The sequence below is a fragment of the Ambystoma mexicanum genome, chromosome 8, assembly GCF_040938575.1.
Source record: "Ambystoma mexicanum isolate Mex_15411 chromosome 8, UKY_AmexF1_1, whole genome shotgun sequence".
Taxonomy (NCBI): domain Eukaryota; kingdom Metazoa; phylum Chordata; class Amphibia; order Caudata; family Ambystomatidae; genus Ambystoma; species Ambystoma mexicanum.
This window is the reverse complement of record NC_090929.1, coordinates 171,074,524-171,090,460: the sequence shown is the minus strand read 5'-3', so window position 1 is coordinate 171,090,460 and position 15,937 is coordinate 171,074,524. Positions and strand designations below refer to the sequence as shown.

Below are 15,937 nucleotides of genomic sequence, written 5' to 3'. Positions count from 1 at the left end.
CAGATCTTCCTTCTGCCTTGGATGATTCATTCGTCGCCTCAGGCTGAGGGCTTTGGAGAGTATTGGAGGGTGCATTGACCTGTGTCCCACCTATTGCCACACGCACCTCCTCTCTGCAACCTTGTTCATTGGACGGTATGGACATGGATGGCCTCTCTGCTGAGGGTGTGAAATGGGGATCATGGAGACCTCCAAATTGTACATGCTCAGATTGTTGTGTGGACAGCTGCTAGAGCATGCCTTGTGCCCTATCCTTTCCCTCACATAAGCTTAGGTGGATTAAATGTGTTGCTGATCAGGCCCTGCCAGTGTAGGTATAGGAATGGGGCGGGGTCAAGGGAAATGATGTTCCTAGGGGAGGGTATGCTTTTCAATTCCTATCTTGGCCCTCCATTACCTAGTAGCCCAAGTGACATCACCGTCAGCTCAGAGCCAGCTGCAACCATTAGCCATTGCCAGACAGCGAGGCGGGTGGCCACTGCCTAGGAGACTTACCTGTGCCTTGTCCAGCACCAGAGCCCAGCAAGCCACGCCTCTCAACCACCCATGACCCAACTAAACATGAAGGATGGAGGCCTGGGAACCAGGCAGGGCTCGGAGGACCAACCATCAGCATGGGTTCAATCGCGCCACTAGCCAGCCTGCTCTGTAGCACTTTCTCCCTGCCCTCAGCACCGTCTGAATGCTGGGCCGCCGCCACATTATTGCACCCAGTTGGTCTTGGATCTGAAATATATCGATGTGAATGGCAACTGCCCTAAAGATGCCACACGTTGCTGCTTAATGCCACGCTACTCTCTGATGCGTTCCCATACACTACCGCCTTTGCCGCTAGACGTTAAGGAAGATGGCACGGGCATTGCCACAACAAACCTCTGGAATATACTGCACCCTGACAGTGCCAGGTGCATCAAGAGCCATTTGCAAAAAATGAACTCCTCTGCTCTTGATAAAATATGTAAGTAAAAGGTTTATAAACTATAGCACCTAGAAACACTTCTATATGGGCCCTGGTGGTAAGGAGGGGACGCCCGCTGAGCCATGGCCCTCACCTGGGGTGGAGGTGTAGGCAAGGGGGGTCTTTTGGACCATTCCTCCCCTACATTTCCCCCCTTTCGTTACTTAAGTAACGAATACTTTAAGTCCTCCAGCCTTCTACATTCTTCTTCGTCCATTACTGCCTCGTCCCATGCAGGTGTGCCTTTTATGGGCATCCATGCTCTGCACACCCCCCGTAAGCTTTCCCCTCTTCTGGCATATTCATCTGGGGTACAAGTCAGGTATATACATCCGCCATCTCCCGCCAAATCTACCCACACCTCCTGGTACCATTCTAGTACACGGGGCTCTCTAATGGTGGTGTGCCACGCTTTATCTATGATATCTTTGTCGTGATAGATAGGCACTAGCTGATATCTTGGTGTGTCATCTGTTCCTGTTTGTACCTGCACTTCCTGCATGTTTTGTATTGTCCCACGAGTGTTGCCCATTGTCACCATCATCATTGCACCATTAGGTACTGCGTTAGCGCAACATCGAAGACCCACCTGGCACAGGCAAAAGGCAAAAAGGAGGAACACCACAGCTGGCATCAAAAATTTCACAGTTGTTCCAAGCCACGAGGGGACCCAGGAGAAAATGTTATCGAACCACGTACTGTCTTCTGCTCCACCTTCCATTTTCATTTTTTCTCCTAGGTTGTGCACTGCTTCGATCACATGGGACAGGGAGCCGTTTTCTGCATCTTCGGAAGGTACGAAAGTGCAACAGGCACTTCCGATTTTTCGGCAAACACCTCCATCCATCGCCGACAACAGGTCCAGGACATACCTGTTTTGCATTGTCATCAGCCGTAGAGCCCTTAGTTCCACTTTTATTACGTTGAACCCTTCAGTGTCATTGGCCAGCTGAATCAGTTCCCAACGTGTTATCTGGAGCCATTTTGCATTTGCCCTTGCTTGGACACTTGAGATGAGTGAGGCGAAGAATGTTTCTGCTGAGCTGAATAATCGATATCTGTCTGGGATCTGAGCCAACAGTTCTGATGATGCCTTTGATATGTAATTTGATGCTCTTCTGTTACGGGTCAGCACCTCTCCCTTGTTTCCAGAGGACAGGACATACATTTGTGACTCCGCAGTCGGCTGGGCTGCACTCTGTTGTATGCGCTCCTGTGTCCTTTTGCTTCCATCGATGTGGCTTTTTGGTATTACCATTAGGGCTGAGTGTAGAGTGGCCATTGAGCAGCTGCCACTCCATGACGGGGGAAGGTGCAGGTATGCCTGATTGCCGCATACCCAGTACGTGTCCATTAGGGCCGCTGTCCCTTTTCTCAGATCTGGGATGGTGAGGGTCTTGTTGCAGCTCTTGTTTGTTCCCATGGTGATTTTCCCCTCTCCTTTGAAACATAGTTCATAGTCTATTTCACACTGTAGTTTGAAGGGTTTTTCGATGGCGGTTACCCAAGTTAGTTTTGAAATGTGTTCCTTCCATACTGGTGTGCATGTTTCTTTTATCCACTGCAGTTTCTCTGGTGCCACACCTCTCAGTGCTTCAGCTTTACACATTACTTCTTCATCCTTCCACTTGTTGTCTGAAAAAAGTGTCCCTTGTATTACAAAAAATGGTTCCTCCAGACATACCACCCCTGCCGTTTTTGGGTAGCAAGTTTTCTCGTTCTGCAGCATTTTAAAAGTAACTTCATGTGCCTGGAAGGTGTTCTTAATCCTGCATAACGTGAGATGAAGGAGACATTGGGCATCTATAATTGGCAACTCTTTGGGTAGCAATACTTTGGGTGTACCTGAAGCATGAGGAATGAGGGAGCAGACATAACAGCTCTCATTTGTTGTTTGTTTTGCGGTGGCACTCATATCTGCATACCACTTATTTGTCTGGTGGGGGTGTCGTGGGTCTTCCATTTTATCTAATCCTAACCCATAGTACTCATCATACTTCCTCCTCCCGGTTTCCCTTTTCCGTCTGTTGTTCTTGTTCCTTATGTACTTCCCAGCCTCCTGGGCGAGGGAAAAAATAGACCCCCCTTTCTCATTCCCGCCCCCCTTGGCCCATTCATCGTGTAAGATTTCGTGTGCTGCTAGCATCTTTTCCTTTTCGTCCCTGAGTTTATCTTGCAGGTTGTTTTTTAAGACGGGGGCAGGTTGACTGGTGGGGGTATCATACAACCACGATATGGCAGACGGGTTTCGGTCATTTAAACTGCGAGCATTATACCTATACATCACTGGTGGGGACACTGTGTTGTTTTGCATTCCACCCTGTTGCTCTTTCTTTTCTGATATGACAGCATTGGATGGTGTGGTGTGATAACCCCATACAAGTTTAGTTCCATCCCATACCAGAAAATCACCTTCCCTCATATTGACACTTGCAGTTACATTGGTCCCAGTGGTGCTGTTGATCCCAGTGCTGTTAATCCCTCCCCCCTCGTTCATCTCGATAGAGATGAACGCTACAAACCAATATGTAACCAGGCCAAACATTAGCATAAAAAACATCGTAATGCACACAGATAATCCGCACTCATACGAATATCTGCATCTCTCATTTAATAATTCTCTCATTCTACTAATTCTATCCGTTGCAGGCTGCCTGTTAGATGCCATGGTAGTTCCTGTTTGAGATATAAAAGTGCATTAAGTGCATGCATGTAAACATTTTGTTGGCACCATTAGTGCCAATATATATTGACGGGTAATGGAAGCGGGTAGGGTTGTAGGGAAGGGTATTCACAGACAAGGGTGTAAACATGTCATAATTTGATCACTTCATTAATCACATATAAGTCCAAAAACACCCCTTTTTTTTTTTCTTTTTTTTTTTTCAGTAATATATAAAAAGAGAATGCAGCAATACTTCATCAGTCACTTTCCCATTCACGTTCATTGCTGACGCACAAACACAAGTTAATGTTCAGACATTCTGTTCAGTTGAATCGGTTGCTGTTGTCTGTGCCTCCTCATCTGCCTCCTCTTGCACATTATTATAAGCTCTTCGCACATCTGTCAAGTGTACCCAGTACCTCAAGCCCTTCACTTTTACAGCTGTGGGCGTGCAGAACACTACCTCGTATGGGCCGTGGAACCGTGGTGCATTCCATCGACGCACAAAACTCCTGACATAAATTAGTTTGCCCGGCATTAGCTGTAGCTGTTGCTCAGGCTCTGTGACAGACCCTGTTATGTTTCCCTCCTCTCTAGTGAAGGGTGGGGAGAGCTGCTTTGATATTGCGCGCGCTGCCCTTGTAAATTTTTTCAAATAGTCTGTGAATTCTTCTCCCAATATCGCGGCGCTCCTGTGTGCATCTGAGTGTTCGCGCAGTGGGGAGTGTGCTGTGTGCATTCGTCTCCCAGTCACGATTTCATGCGGGGACAAATGGTGATCTTTACTTGGCTGATTTCTCAGTTCAAATAGCGCAAGGGGCAGACAGTAGATCCAATTCTTCTTCAATGAAAAGCATAGTTTTGATAACCTGCCCTTTAACAGTCCGTTCATCTTTTCCACTACGCCATTACTTTGAGGATGATAAATCGAACACAATTTATGTTTTATTCCCAATAATGTAGTGACTTCCTTGAAAAGTTCATTCACAAAATGAGTGCCGTTGTCTGAGCGAATCACGTCACAAATTCCCCAGCGCGGGAACACTTCCCTCACTAGGAACTTGGCGGCGCTTTTGGCATCAGGTAGTGCATATGGTCCTGCTTCCACCCACCTTGAGAATGGGCACACAACCACGATCATGTACCGTGCGCCATTACACCTTTCCCCCATGTCTGCGTAATCAATATGCAGTTCTCTGAATGGGCCAATGGGTTTAGGAATTGTTCCCCGGAGTGTGCGTAATGTCATTCCTGAATTGTAGATCTGACATGTTGTGCATTCCATTGCTAATCGAGATACGTGCTCCTGGAGACAGGGCACGAACCATTCTTCTTGTATTTCTGCTGCAATGTGCTGTTTGGTATTATGTGCAGGGAAGTGTAGTTGTTGAAACGCAATTTCTAGTAACTGGATTGGCATTACCACTTTTCCTGAGTTATTTTGCCGCCACAGCAAGTCTGTTCCCGACTTGCTGCACCCTCGTTTTGTCCACATCAATTTTTCGTCGCCACTAGCTCCTTCCTGTAATTCTAGTATTTGTGATATGGGCATCATGTTGTACCCTTCTGGGGGCTCTTCGTTTGTCTTATGCTGCAGCATGTACTCACCTGCGTCATATTTCTGAAAATAGGAAGCCTCCTTGGCGGCAGCGTCCGCTGCCGCGTTCCCCAAAGACACAACGTCTGTGTTGGATGTATGTGCTTGGCACTTAACTATTGCTACTGTAGTAGGGTTTTGTAGGGCCTTAATTAACTCTTTCAACAATTCCGCATGCTGTACTGGTGTTCCGTCTGCACGTCGAAATCCCCTCCGCCCCATCTCGCTAGACCTCCATGTACTGTCGTCGTCATGTAAGCTGAGTCTGTGTATATTGTCACTGCGCAACCCTTTGCTGCATGTAGTGCTTCTATGAGCGCAATCAGTTCTGCTGCTTGTGCGGAGTAATGTGATGGGAGGCGGTATTGAACTAATGTTTCATACTCACCGTCTTCTAATCTCACCACCGCCATACCGACATGCTTTTCTCCCGTATCCACATCAATCGATGCAGACCCATCCACGAAGTACACTTCCCCCTCGCTCAGAGCGTTCTCACACACCACTGTGTCCTCCCCTCTTTCTCCTGTGTAGGTTGCGCAATCGTGGTCCTGCATGTCCGCTAGTGTGCACGCTTCTGTAATGAATGTGGCGGGGTTCACTGTCTTGCATCTCACCACATGGATATTGGCGCTAGACAATATAATCTCGTAGGCTGTTGCCCGCTGTGTTGTCAGTGTGCTTTTTGACCTCTCAATTATTGCAAATAATGAATGTTCCACAAACAATCTCACAGGGCAACCCATTACTATTGTGGCACTTTTCTCAATCGCGAACGCGGCTGCAGCGAGTGATTGCTCGCACGCGAAATGGCCTTGCATCACGGCATCCAAAGTACCACTATAGTAAGCCAAAGGCTTGTGTCCTAGGGACGTCTTTTGTGTCAGTACAGCTGTCATGAGTGTTCCCTTGCAGTGTGAGAATAGGTAAAATTTGCGTCCATAATCAGGGTTTGCTAGCACTGGAGCGCTTGAAATTAACTCTTTTAATGATTGGAATGACGCGCTCATTTCTTCTGACCATTCTATTTTTTTATTTTCCTGTTGTGCTTCCTTGAGTGCTTGTAGTAGGGGCCTCGTGTATGCTGCATAGTCTAATATCCATGCTCGGCAATAGTTGCACATTCCCAAGAATTTCTGCATGTCTTTCACTGTTGTGGGTTCTCCTACAGATCTTATCGCTTCTACCCTGTCGGGGATTATTCTTTTTCCATCTTTTGATATCAGTTGTCCTAAGTATAAGACCTCTGTCAGGCAGTACTGTAACTTCTCCTTGTCTACCTTGTACCCCTTGTTGGCCAGTAGAGTCAGGAGCGTTGTTGAATCCTTTCTACATGTTACTTCGTCTTGTGCACACACTAATAAATCGTCTACGTACTGAATAATCGTACTCTCAACTGATAGGTTTCCCAAGTCTTCATGCAATATGCGGTTGAATATGCTCGGGCTCTCACAGTATCCCTGTGGTAGTCTGCAGTGTTCATATCTTTTACCCCCCAGTGTGAATGCTGTAAGGTATCTACTCTCTTCAGCCAGGGGTATTGAGAAAAATGCGTTTTTCAAGTCTACTACTGTGAAATGTGATGCCACTTTCGGGATGCTGCATAGTATTGATGCAGGGTTCGGGACCAGAGGGAACTCCTTCTGAATTACATCATTTAGGGGGCGTAAGTCCTGTATCATCCTCCAAGACCCTCCTTTTGCTTTTTTGATTGGATAAATACATGTGTTACATGGGGAGGTTGAAGGCACTATTATCCCTTGTGCTAGTAGTGCATTTATGGTCTCTCTTATCCCTTCTTCAGCCTCACGGACAATGGATACTGTTTCACTCTGGGTAAAATTGCTCCTTGCTTTAACTTTATTACCACAGGTTGTATTCCATGCAACAGCCCTACATCATGGGGGCCTGTTGTCCACAAATTATTTGGTACGAGCCTCATGTCGTCATTAAAAAATGACGGCGGTGCTCCTACCACTGCCATCAATTGGACGGGGGTTTCCCTGGCTTGAATCAAAATGTCACAGGGCATTGCTATTTCCATTACTATCTCACCATCCCCTTCTGTGTCTGAAAAGAGATCCTCATCTGTTAACTCTCGTAGGGCGATGTTGGCATTTGTACACAGCACTGTACGCCACTCACATCCTTCCCTATCCATTCCAATCGCAGCGATCCTTTTCGCTGACACCTGTACAGCGTGCAAGTCTAATGATACCACTGATCCTGGTGCTGTGTCGGGACACACTATGGGGCGGAAGAGGAACTCTGCTGGAATCCTCCAGTCCATTCTTCTTAGCTCTGGAATTATGAGGGCCAAAGTCTTTAGCCCTTCAATAAACATTTCCTCATTTTCCGGCAGCCCTCGTACTTCCTGTGTGGTTGTGTAGGCTTGCACTACCAACATCGTACGCAAGGGGCATATCCCGGGTGTAGAACACACTATTCCTCTCTCGGTAAATGATATGGTCATGTTAAGTTTACTCAGGAGATCCCTCCCTAATAAATTTATTGGTGAGTGTTCATAATACAGTAAGGGTGTCTTTACAGTTTTACCCCCCACTGTTACATCCAAAGCTTCTGTGTAAGGAACTTCAATTACAGCCCCAGAGAACCCCTGCGTCTCTAACTTCCTGTTAGATAACGGGAACCGGCCCTCTCGGATACATGATTTCTCCGCTCCCGAATCAACCATGAATATGAACTGCTTGTCTCCTATCTGCGCCCCTACCAATGGTTCCTCTGCTGCATTGTAGGTTGTAGATAGAACTGGACACGCAAGTGTTCTCTGTGGGCTGTCCTATGCGGGGTGTCTCATCGCCCCCCCCTGATTAAAGACACTTCCTGAAACCACTGACATGCCGTTGTAAGGTGCTGGTGCGGGGGCCCCGTTTGCTGTTGTCGCGAAAGGGTTGCCTTGCGTATACTGCATATTGTCATTGTTTTGTGGGTGGTTCTGTGTTCTATACTGGTGCCCCTGTTGCTGCTCAGCATTACCTTGGCTTGGGTTTCTCAGTTGTTGTTGTCCCATTGGAAGACCATATGGGCTCCCCGGGTGGGGATGGCCATACTGTTCTACCTCTTGGAACCCGTTGTTGGGTCTAGCTCTGCACTCCCTAGAGTAATGCCCCCACCTTCCGCAGTTCCAGCAACTCACTTGTGCACCTCTAGGGCCCTGCCATCCATTTCCTCCCATTCCTCCGTATCCCGGTCCACCTCCTCTTCGGCCCCTGTACCCACCTCGTCCACTCTTGCCACTGCAGACCTCCGCCTTGCTCCTTCTCATTCCACTGCCGCTGTCCTGCTCCAACCCAATTAGTTGCCACCCTTCCTTGTATTGCTATCGGCCCCTCCTCCTCCTCATCTCCCTCCCTGCTGTGTGGGAGCGCGGCTACTGCTGCTGCAACCTTCACCAACTTTGTCTGTACTAATTTCGCTTCGTCTGCCAATCTTTTCTGCGCCACCTCCTTCTCCCTTTCCTTTATTCGCTTACAATGGTGTACTATGATGCTCTGAATCTCAGGCCATCACTTTGCTTCAATACCTGCTATCTTGTCGAGCGCCTTTTGCACTTCTTTGGGGAGCCCTCTTTTTATAATGAAATAAAATAAAGATGTCGATTGATACCAGGGCGTGCCCGTTTCTGCTCTCCACATCTCTTGGACCCGGAAAATGTAATCCATAGCCTCCTCGCCGTCATTCATTGTACACTGCATTACTGACTGTAAGTCTGGTGTGTCTGGAAACGTTTCTCGCAAGGCATCCCACACCCTTGCACGCACTGTGTTAAAGGAGGCCCCATCATGGCGGTCGCAGTCTAATGTTACTCCCGGGAAACCAGCCTTGACCCATACTCTCTCAGCCTGATCCCCCACTGCTGATACGAGCAGGCTCTTCACATCTCCTATCGCTAGGGGTACCCCAGCAGTGTGTTTCTCAAAGGCGTATGTCCACTTACTTGCCCCTCCTGATAACGGGGGTAATAGCTTTAAGAAATTGGCTTTATCCATCTGAGCCCATGGGATATAGTTAGGCCTCCCTCCTCCCCTATGTATCAATCGAGCTGTAGCCTTCCTTTTGTCGTTGCCTCTACACCCGTTTTGGCTGCTGAGGTTCCCAGTGATGCCATTTTCCCCACCCTGTTCCTTAATCGCCCCGTCCACTCATCATCCAGTGTTCTCATTGAACATGTACCATCCCCCCCTTCGCTTCCTCCTCCCATTGCCATGCTCAACCTGTCGCTTTCTTCTAAATCGTCCCTTATATCACATAGTAATTCCTCTCTGTCCCCCATAGGCCTTTCTTCATTGTCAATATCTCCCTCTCGTGTCCCTATTTCGATTATTCGTGTCGGTTCTTCTTCAATTTTGAACAGTATCTCACCTTTTTTCCACCCCTCTTCAGGTTTTCTATTCTCACCGGGCGATCTAGACGTGCGCCCTGATCTAGCCGCATTAAGTGCTGTTTGTTCACACATGTCTTTTATCCTCGAGAGCTCATCTTTTGCTATTGAGAGTCTTGATTGTAAATCATCTGTGAGTTTCTCTATGTCCACCCTTTGTGTACTTGCCTGGGCTCGCTCCCTTGTACTTTCATATGGCGGGGGTGCCGTGGGCCGGCGGGGTGTAGCAGTTGTCGGGGGAGGCACATACGTGGGGTCACTGTATCCTTCTGCGGGCACAGGCTTGTTTAATATCGGGTACAAACTTATTACCTCTACTGGTGGCGCTACACTTGACAATTCTTTAACATCTTTCTGTATCATCAGTGGATTGTCTGTGGTGGACGGGAGATCAGGATTTAATGCTGGTGCTTTAGGCGGTGGTATCTCTTCAAATAATCTCCAGAGATCTAATACTTCTCTCCTATTTTGCAACTGCTTCCCCTTGTACCTCAAACAAATGCATGTGGCCACCATATCCAAAACACTTTTATCAAATGACCCTCCCTCGGGCCATATCTGGGGTAACCCCTCTCCCTTCAACTCGGTTATCCATTGATCATGATATTTCTTAATTCGCTCCGCATAGCCTGGTAGGTTTTTACAAATATGTGATAAGGGTGTTTCGGCCCCCATCTTGTGTATTTTCCTAGTACTTGTTTCTCTCTGTGTGTTCACAATTACAATGTAAACCTCTTACCACTATGGGTTTCGTCTTTTACTTCACATTCAATAATGGGCTCTTTTGTGCTCTGCCCCCTACTTGCGCAATACAAAACTGGCTGTACACAGTATCTATTCTATTCTTCTTTGGGGGGCACATACAAGAGCAAACCATCAGTTATTTCGACAACCTTAACCCGGAAATCAAATAGGTACACACTCTCTTCACCTTGTCACTCTTCTCTACAAAAAGTTCTATCCGGTCACACTTACCATGTCCATTCGATTTCTATACATTTATAGCCATTTTACACACTTACAACATCAGATTGTCGTCTGACACATACGAGGCGCACACACCTCCTGGTAACACTCTAGTCACAATTCAAACTGTCCTCCCTTTCCTCCCTAGCCGGCTGTCCCTGTCCTTCTTATTCGGATGTATGGATGCGCATATATATATATATTGGTCTGCTCTTCCCTCTTATAGTAGGACTCTCTTTTTCTTACTTTCTCCCTAAGTTTTGTACTAATCTCACTTTTATTTTCCCCCCTAACCCTAAAGAAAAGAAAAGAAAGAAGTAATAGCGGTCACTAATATATTCTCAGTGCCCCCTTTTGCTTGACACTTTTATCTTATATTCCACTTCTTCATATATTCTCAGTACTAGCCAAGATAGCACTATGCGGCGCCGCCTTCCACCCCCTTTCGGAGCTAGGTTCCCGTCACTTTTATCTCTTATTCACCTCTTAATCCTAATGGCCATATGCAAAGAAAAAGCAAGGACATTTTAGGATGATCCTTAGTAGATCTGCGTACCCCCTCTTCGTTCCCTGTCCTACACTTCTTCCCCCACTCCCTTTACAATCGCTCGCACTCAGTACTCACGTGCCCGTCTTGAACCGATAGTCTCCGAAACTGGGTCCGTCCAGGCAGTGTCGCCGTCAGCTCAACAGTCAGCCCCGGCTCCGGCGAACGGTACTCAAAGGGGATTTTTCAACTGGGATCCCGTACCCTCTCTCTTTTGAGTGCGCACTTCTTAGTGTACCGGTCGCCGTTGGCGGCCAGCCTCCCGGAGCCGGCTCACCGTACGTATCCCTTTTCGACCGGAGATTCTCGTGCCAAAAGGGGACGGTAATGTTAGATCGGGAAAAAATAATAGTAATAATCACGTCGGGGTCACCACTGAAGGCGAGCGTCCCCAGCCAGCACGATCCTCCCCGCAATGAGAGACAATGACGGACTCTCCCAGGTTGGGAATAAAGCCAAGACAGAGTGCGGGTGAGCTTAAATGGGAGTTTATCAATCAGAATAGGGCATGCAAAGAACTCTGCAAACTCCGAGAGCGCTCTGTCTGACAATAGCAAAGACAGGCGTATATATTTACAAAAAACGTCATAAGAACCTACACACTATAGGGGGCACAAGTTCAGTGGGATTGGGTGGCGACGACTAACTATAGGTGCTGCTGCGATGTGGTTGGCCGTGGCTGGAGAACGTCACTGGTCAGCCTCGTGGGTTGGGCTGGGCCTGGCAGGTTGGCAGAGTCCATCCGGGCGGTGGTGTTGTGCCATCGCGGCCAGTGTCAGAGATGAATGTCTTTTCCTGACTTATTTGCCCTAGGCCATGCACACCGCAGTCATTCAGTCATTGCAATATTATCTTCTTTGGTAAATCTTCCAATAGGTTATTCTACAGGTTAATGCAACACAGGAGGAATGCACCTTGTGAGGGGTCTGATGGTCATTCGTCAGGGCAAGGTTACCAGTGTCCTGTTGACCGGGGCCATAGGTTGAGGGGCTAAGCTTCAGGGCATGGGACGGATGGTACATGCCTCCCTGTCTTGTTAGATGTGGTTATAAATGTGCCGCTGTGTGTTGCCACAGTGTTGGGTGTCCTGATTGTACAGGGCCATAAGTCTAAGATGATTTGGTGGGTTGTGGGGTTTACGAGGGGGCGCATTTGGAAGCGTGGGTTCAGGCAGGGGTTTACTGCTGTGCTGTAAATAATGCAGGTGGCGGCCCGTGGCCTTGGGTGCTGCAGAGGGGGCTACACATCTTTGAAGCGGCTCCAGTCTAGTTGGGGGAGGTGGAGCAGCGCGGCACGGGCCTCTGCTCTCATGTTTGGCAGTCTTTGCAGGGTGGGAGGGGGAATGGCCATGCACATATTCACAAAGGTATCTCCCTCGTGTGTTGCCGACTTTAGGTAAAAACATCACAAACATTTGAACGCTCTATAATACTTATTCAAATCACTTTAAAACATGCATTTCAACTTTGCTGGATGTGTCTCGATTATATTCAGTCTGGGCACCTTATTCGTACACTATGTTTTAACAACTACAGTATTTAGTTATATGCATATACATTTGCAGTAAGTGAGGTAGTAGCGGGGTTGGTGGAGTACATAGAAAGTAACCCGCCACTGTACGTGACGGTGGTGGTACATAGGGGCTTAGACATACACGCGTGACGAGTGCATTCTCGCACACTCTTCACATGTGCCCTCTGTATGGTTACATTCGTTTTCTTGTGTACTCTAGCAGCATTAGTTCAGTTATGGCGCGGGACCGCGGGGTGTACGGATTTCAATGATACATATAAAGAATAATCCCCCGGAATGCTTTTATCATTTGCACACCCCTGCAGGGGTGTGGGTCCTTCACGGCTGGTGTCATGTACGATAATTACACAATTTTACAGGTTTCTTTAGTAAAAGTGGTTGTATGAAAAGGAAAAAGTGGTTTTTGACATTCATATTTGGGTACCTTTCTGCTTTCATCAGAAGACCATTCTACAGATCTTCCCATCGCCCAGGCCTTGCTGACCGGGTCATTCTGGGAGCAGTGATACACTGCGGAAGGTGAACTTGTTACAATGTTAGTGTATTACGCTAGATCATGTCCGTCTTGTTCGTGGGAACGGGCTCGCAGCGGATCTGCCATGGTGCTGCGGCGACAGGGAGAACTGAAACTTTCCGAAGGTGGGGGCCGCGCTACAGTGCGCTGAGCTCACACCATCTTTAGTAGACAAAATGGTTTCTGAGGCCTAGCTAAATTCAATACGTGCGGGCAATGTCTTCAGCAGGTGAGCCATCCACCACCTGGGCCCTGGTGGTAAGGAGGGGACGCCCGCTGAGCCATGGCCCTCACCTGGGGTGGAGGTGTAGGCAAGGGGGGTCTTTTGGACCATTCCTCCCCTACAAAATCATAACATATAGCTGCTAAAACCTAGCAAAATGAATACTTGTCATAATGGCAGGCACCACCACATCTTAGTAACATATTTATTAAATACTGCAACTAAACATCATGCATATAAAACCTGGCACTAGTTTAAGCTTGCATATGATGTGCAGTGTGGGCCTAGGCCACTGTGCCAGCCACTACTTCCGTGATGGGCCACATACTGGCACCCATCTATTGGCATAATATGGCACTTATATGATTCCATGTACTGTTGCTGACCTGGATCTGATTTGGGATGCCCCCCACCCCCCTGGCTAATGCGCAATGGCGACATGGGTCTCTTCAGACCCCTCCCTCATATCTGTGCCCCAAGTAGACACACTCCTGCATAGCATAGCATAGCATAGCATATGTTACACGTCCACCCCTGGAACAGTAGTGGAAATGTAAGCATTGGCAGCAATGGTCTTGTTGAGACCTCGGCACCCTACTATATCCAGCCCTCCAACCACCTGCGTGCAGGGGGGTGGGGGGGATCATGCAAATGTCGGTCAGCAGCGCCCTGGCCTACAGGCAACTCAGGAGGTTTTCCAGTGGGCTTCAACGCAATGGGCGTTTTTTGTGGGTGCCCTTGTTTTCATGCACCTCAGGCCCTCTCTTCCATGCACCCACTTCCCTCCATTTCTCCTCATCCCCCGCATCCCTTTGTGTTTAGTTACTTTTTAATCCCTCTATAGTGCCAAATATGCTTTAAATTGCACTATGTGGACCCATTTTTCCCAAATGTACCTATGTGAGAACCCCTCAACTCGACTTGGAGTGGTTCGGTTTGCTTGTATGCTGTAAAATGGGTCCATTTTGAAAAACATTTCCAGGACCACTTTTGGTTCCCAGTCCAACCCTGGTGTCGGGGCACAAACATGACGCCCACGCCTCCACTGAGGGGCTCGTTATGGGCAACCCCGTGCTCGCAGGCAATCTTGCTTCCTGAACACGAGCCACCTTGGTGAATCAAGGCACATGTGTGCAGAAGCAAAGTGTGGGGGACACTTTGCCCCTTGCCTTCTGCTCCCATATCTCCTTAGAGAATTGGCTCCCATTGCCTCCTGTGAAACTAAGCGCACATGCTTTCCCGCTGCTGGCATTACCTTTCATCGGCTTATGTGTGGTGCTGTATGTTGCCTTCCGTGGCAGCATTAGTTTGTAGTCTCTATCTAACTTTGTTCAAGCACTTTAAAGATTTGCAGGGTGGCACACACCTGTCAACGGGCTTCAATCCACTATACTAGACATCGAGAATGCAAAAGCTTACAGGCTCAGGATTCCATCAATGATATTTTCATCCGTAATTCATTGAAAAGAAAATTAGTTATAAATGGGTCATGTCTTGTTTGATAAACTCTATGAGAAACGGTGACTAGACGGAAAACACTGCGAGAGAGTGAACAGTTTATTTAACCTGGGTGCTTGAAAACTCAGACCTTTGCTACTTTGAGTGGGTGCAGTGCCGCGGCATGACCAATTTATTGGCCACATTGTCTGGCTTTTATAAGCAAATGTTTTTTCTCTCTAGGCCAAGCTCCCTTGATATGATATGAAAGGTTTTTTATAACACACTTAATACTCAGAGGTTTCTAAGCGAGGATCCGGGGATCGAACCCGTGGTGCTCTGTGTTGTCTTGCTTCCAAGGCGAGCACGTTGCCCCAGAGCTATTTAAGAGCTTGGAGAGGGACTCGAAGTGATGTCACTGCAAAGATCTTTAAAGATGGTGTGTTTTAAAGTGGCAGCATGTTGATTGAGCTGCAGTTTCCTGAAAAACCACATGGTCGGACCCCATTGATGGGCACAGCGGACATTCATTTCTGAATTTCCATTGCTTTTTCTCTGGGGGGTTGGTGGGGCTCGGTCCTTCAGATATCAGTGAGCTGAGCAACCTTGGAAAGGGGCCTCTTGCAGGGCGAGCATCTGTGGGGGCTACTTAGGTAAGGATCCCAAGTGTTCCAGAATAGTGAGCCCGGCACCCTGATGGCTCAACCCTCTCACACTGCCAGGCATTGGTGACGTTCCTCATTGCTGAATAAAACCCAGCCTTCCAAGGAGCCAAACTTCTGCCCTTGAATCACATGATTGATCCTTGATTTCTCTTTACCTCCAACGAAGGAACTGGTCCTTTTCTAGTCTTCTTATTAACTACTACTCCAAATTAAATGAAGCGTAAAAGGATCGACCATACCGTAGCATGCCTGTGGTAGTCTTGTCAGTAATCAGTGAGTATTCGTGAGTATTCAGCAATCTCCATATATTCCCCTTCACAAAAACAGTACTAAGGAATTCTGACCCAGTGTAAAGACTTTGAATACTTTAAAAAGAAAAGTGAAATACTTATTTTACTGTTCAATTAAAGAAATGTATAGACAATAGGGT

The 15,937-nt window shown here is 47.7% G+C and overlaps 1 protein-coding gene across 1 annotated transcript in view; it reads left to right on the top strand.

Annotated features, from left to right (window-relative positions):
- Positions 1 to 15,937, top strand: part of CCDC187 (coiled-coil domain containing 187) — a 335,108-nt gene that overhangs the window by 66,974 nt on the left and 252,197 nt on the right. The window lies entirely within an intron of this gene.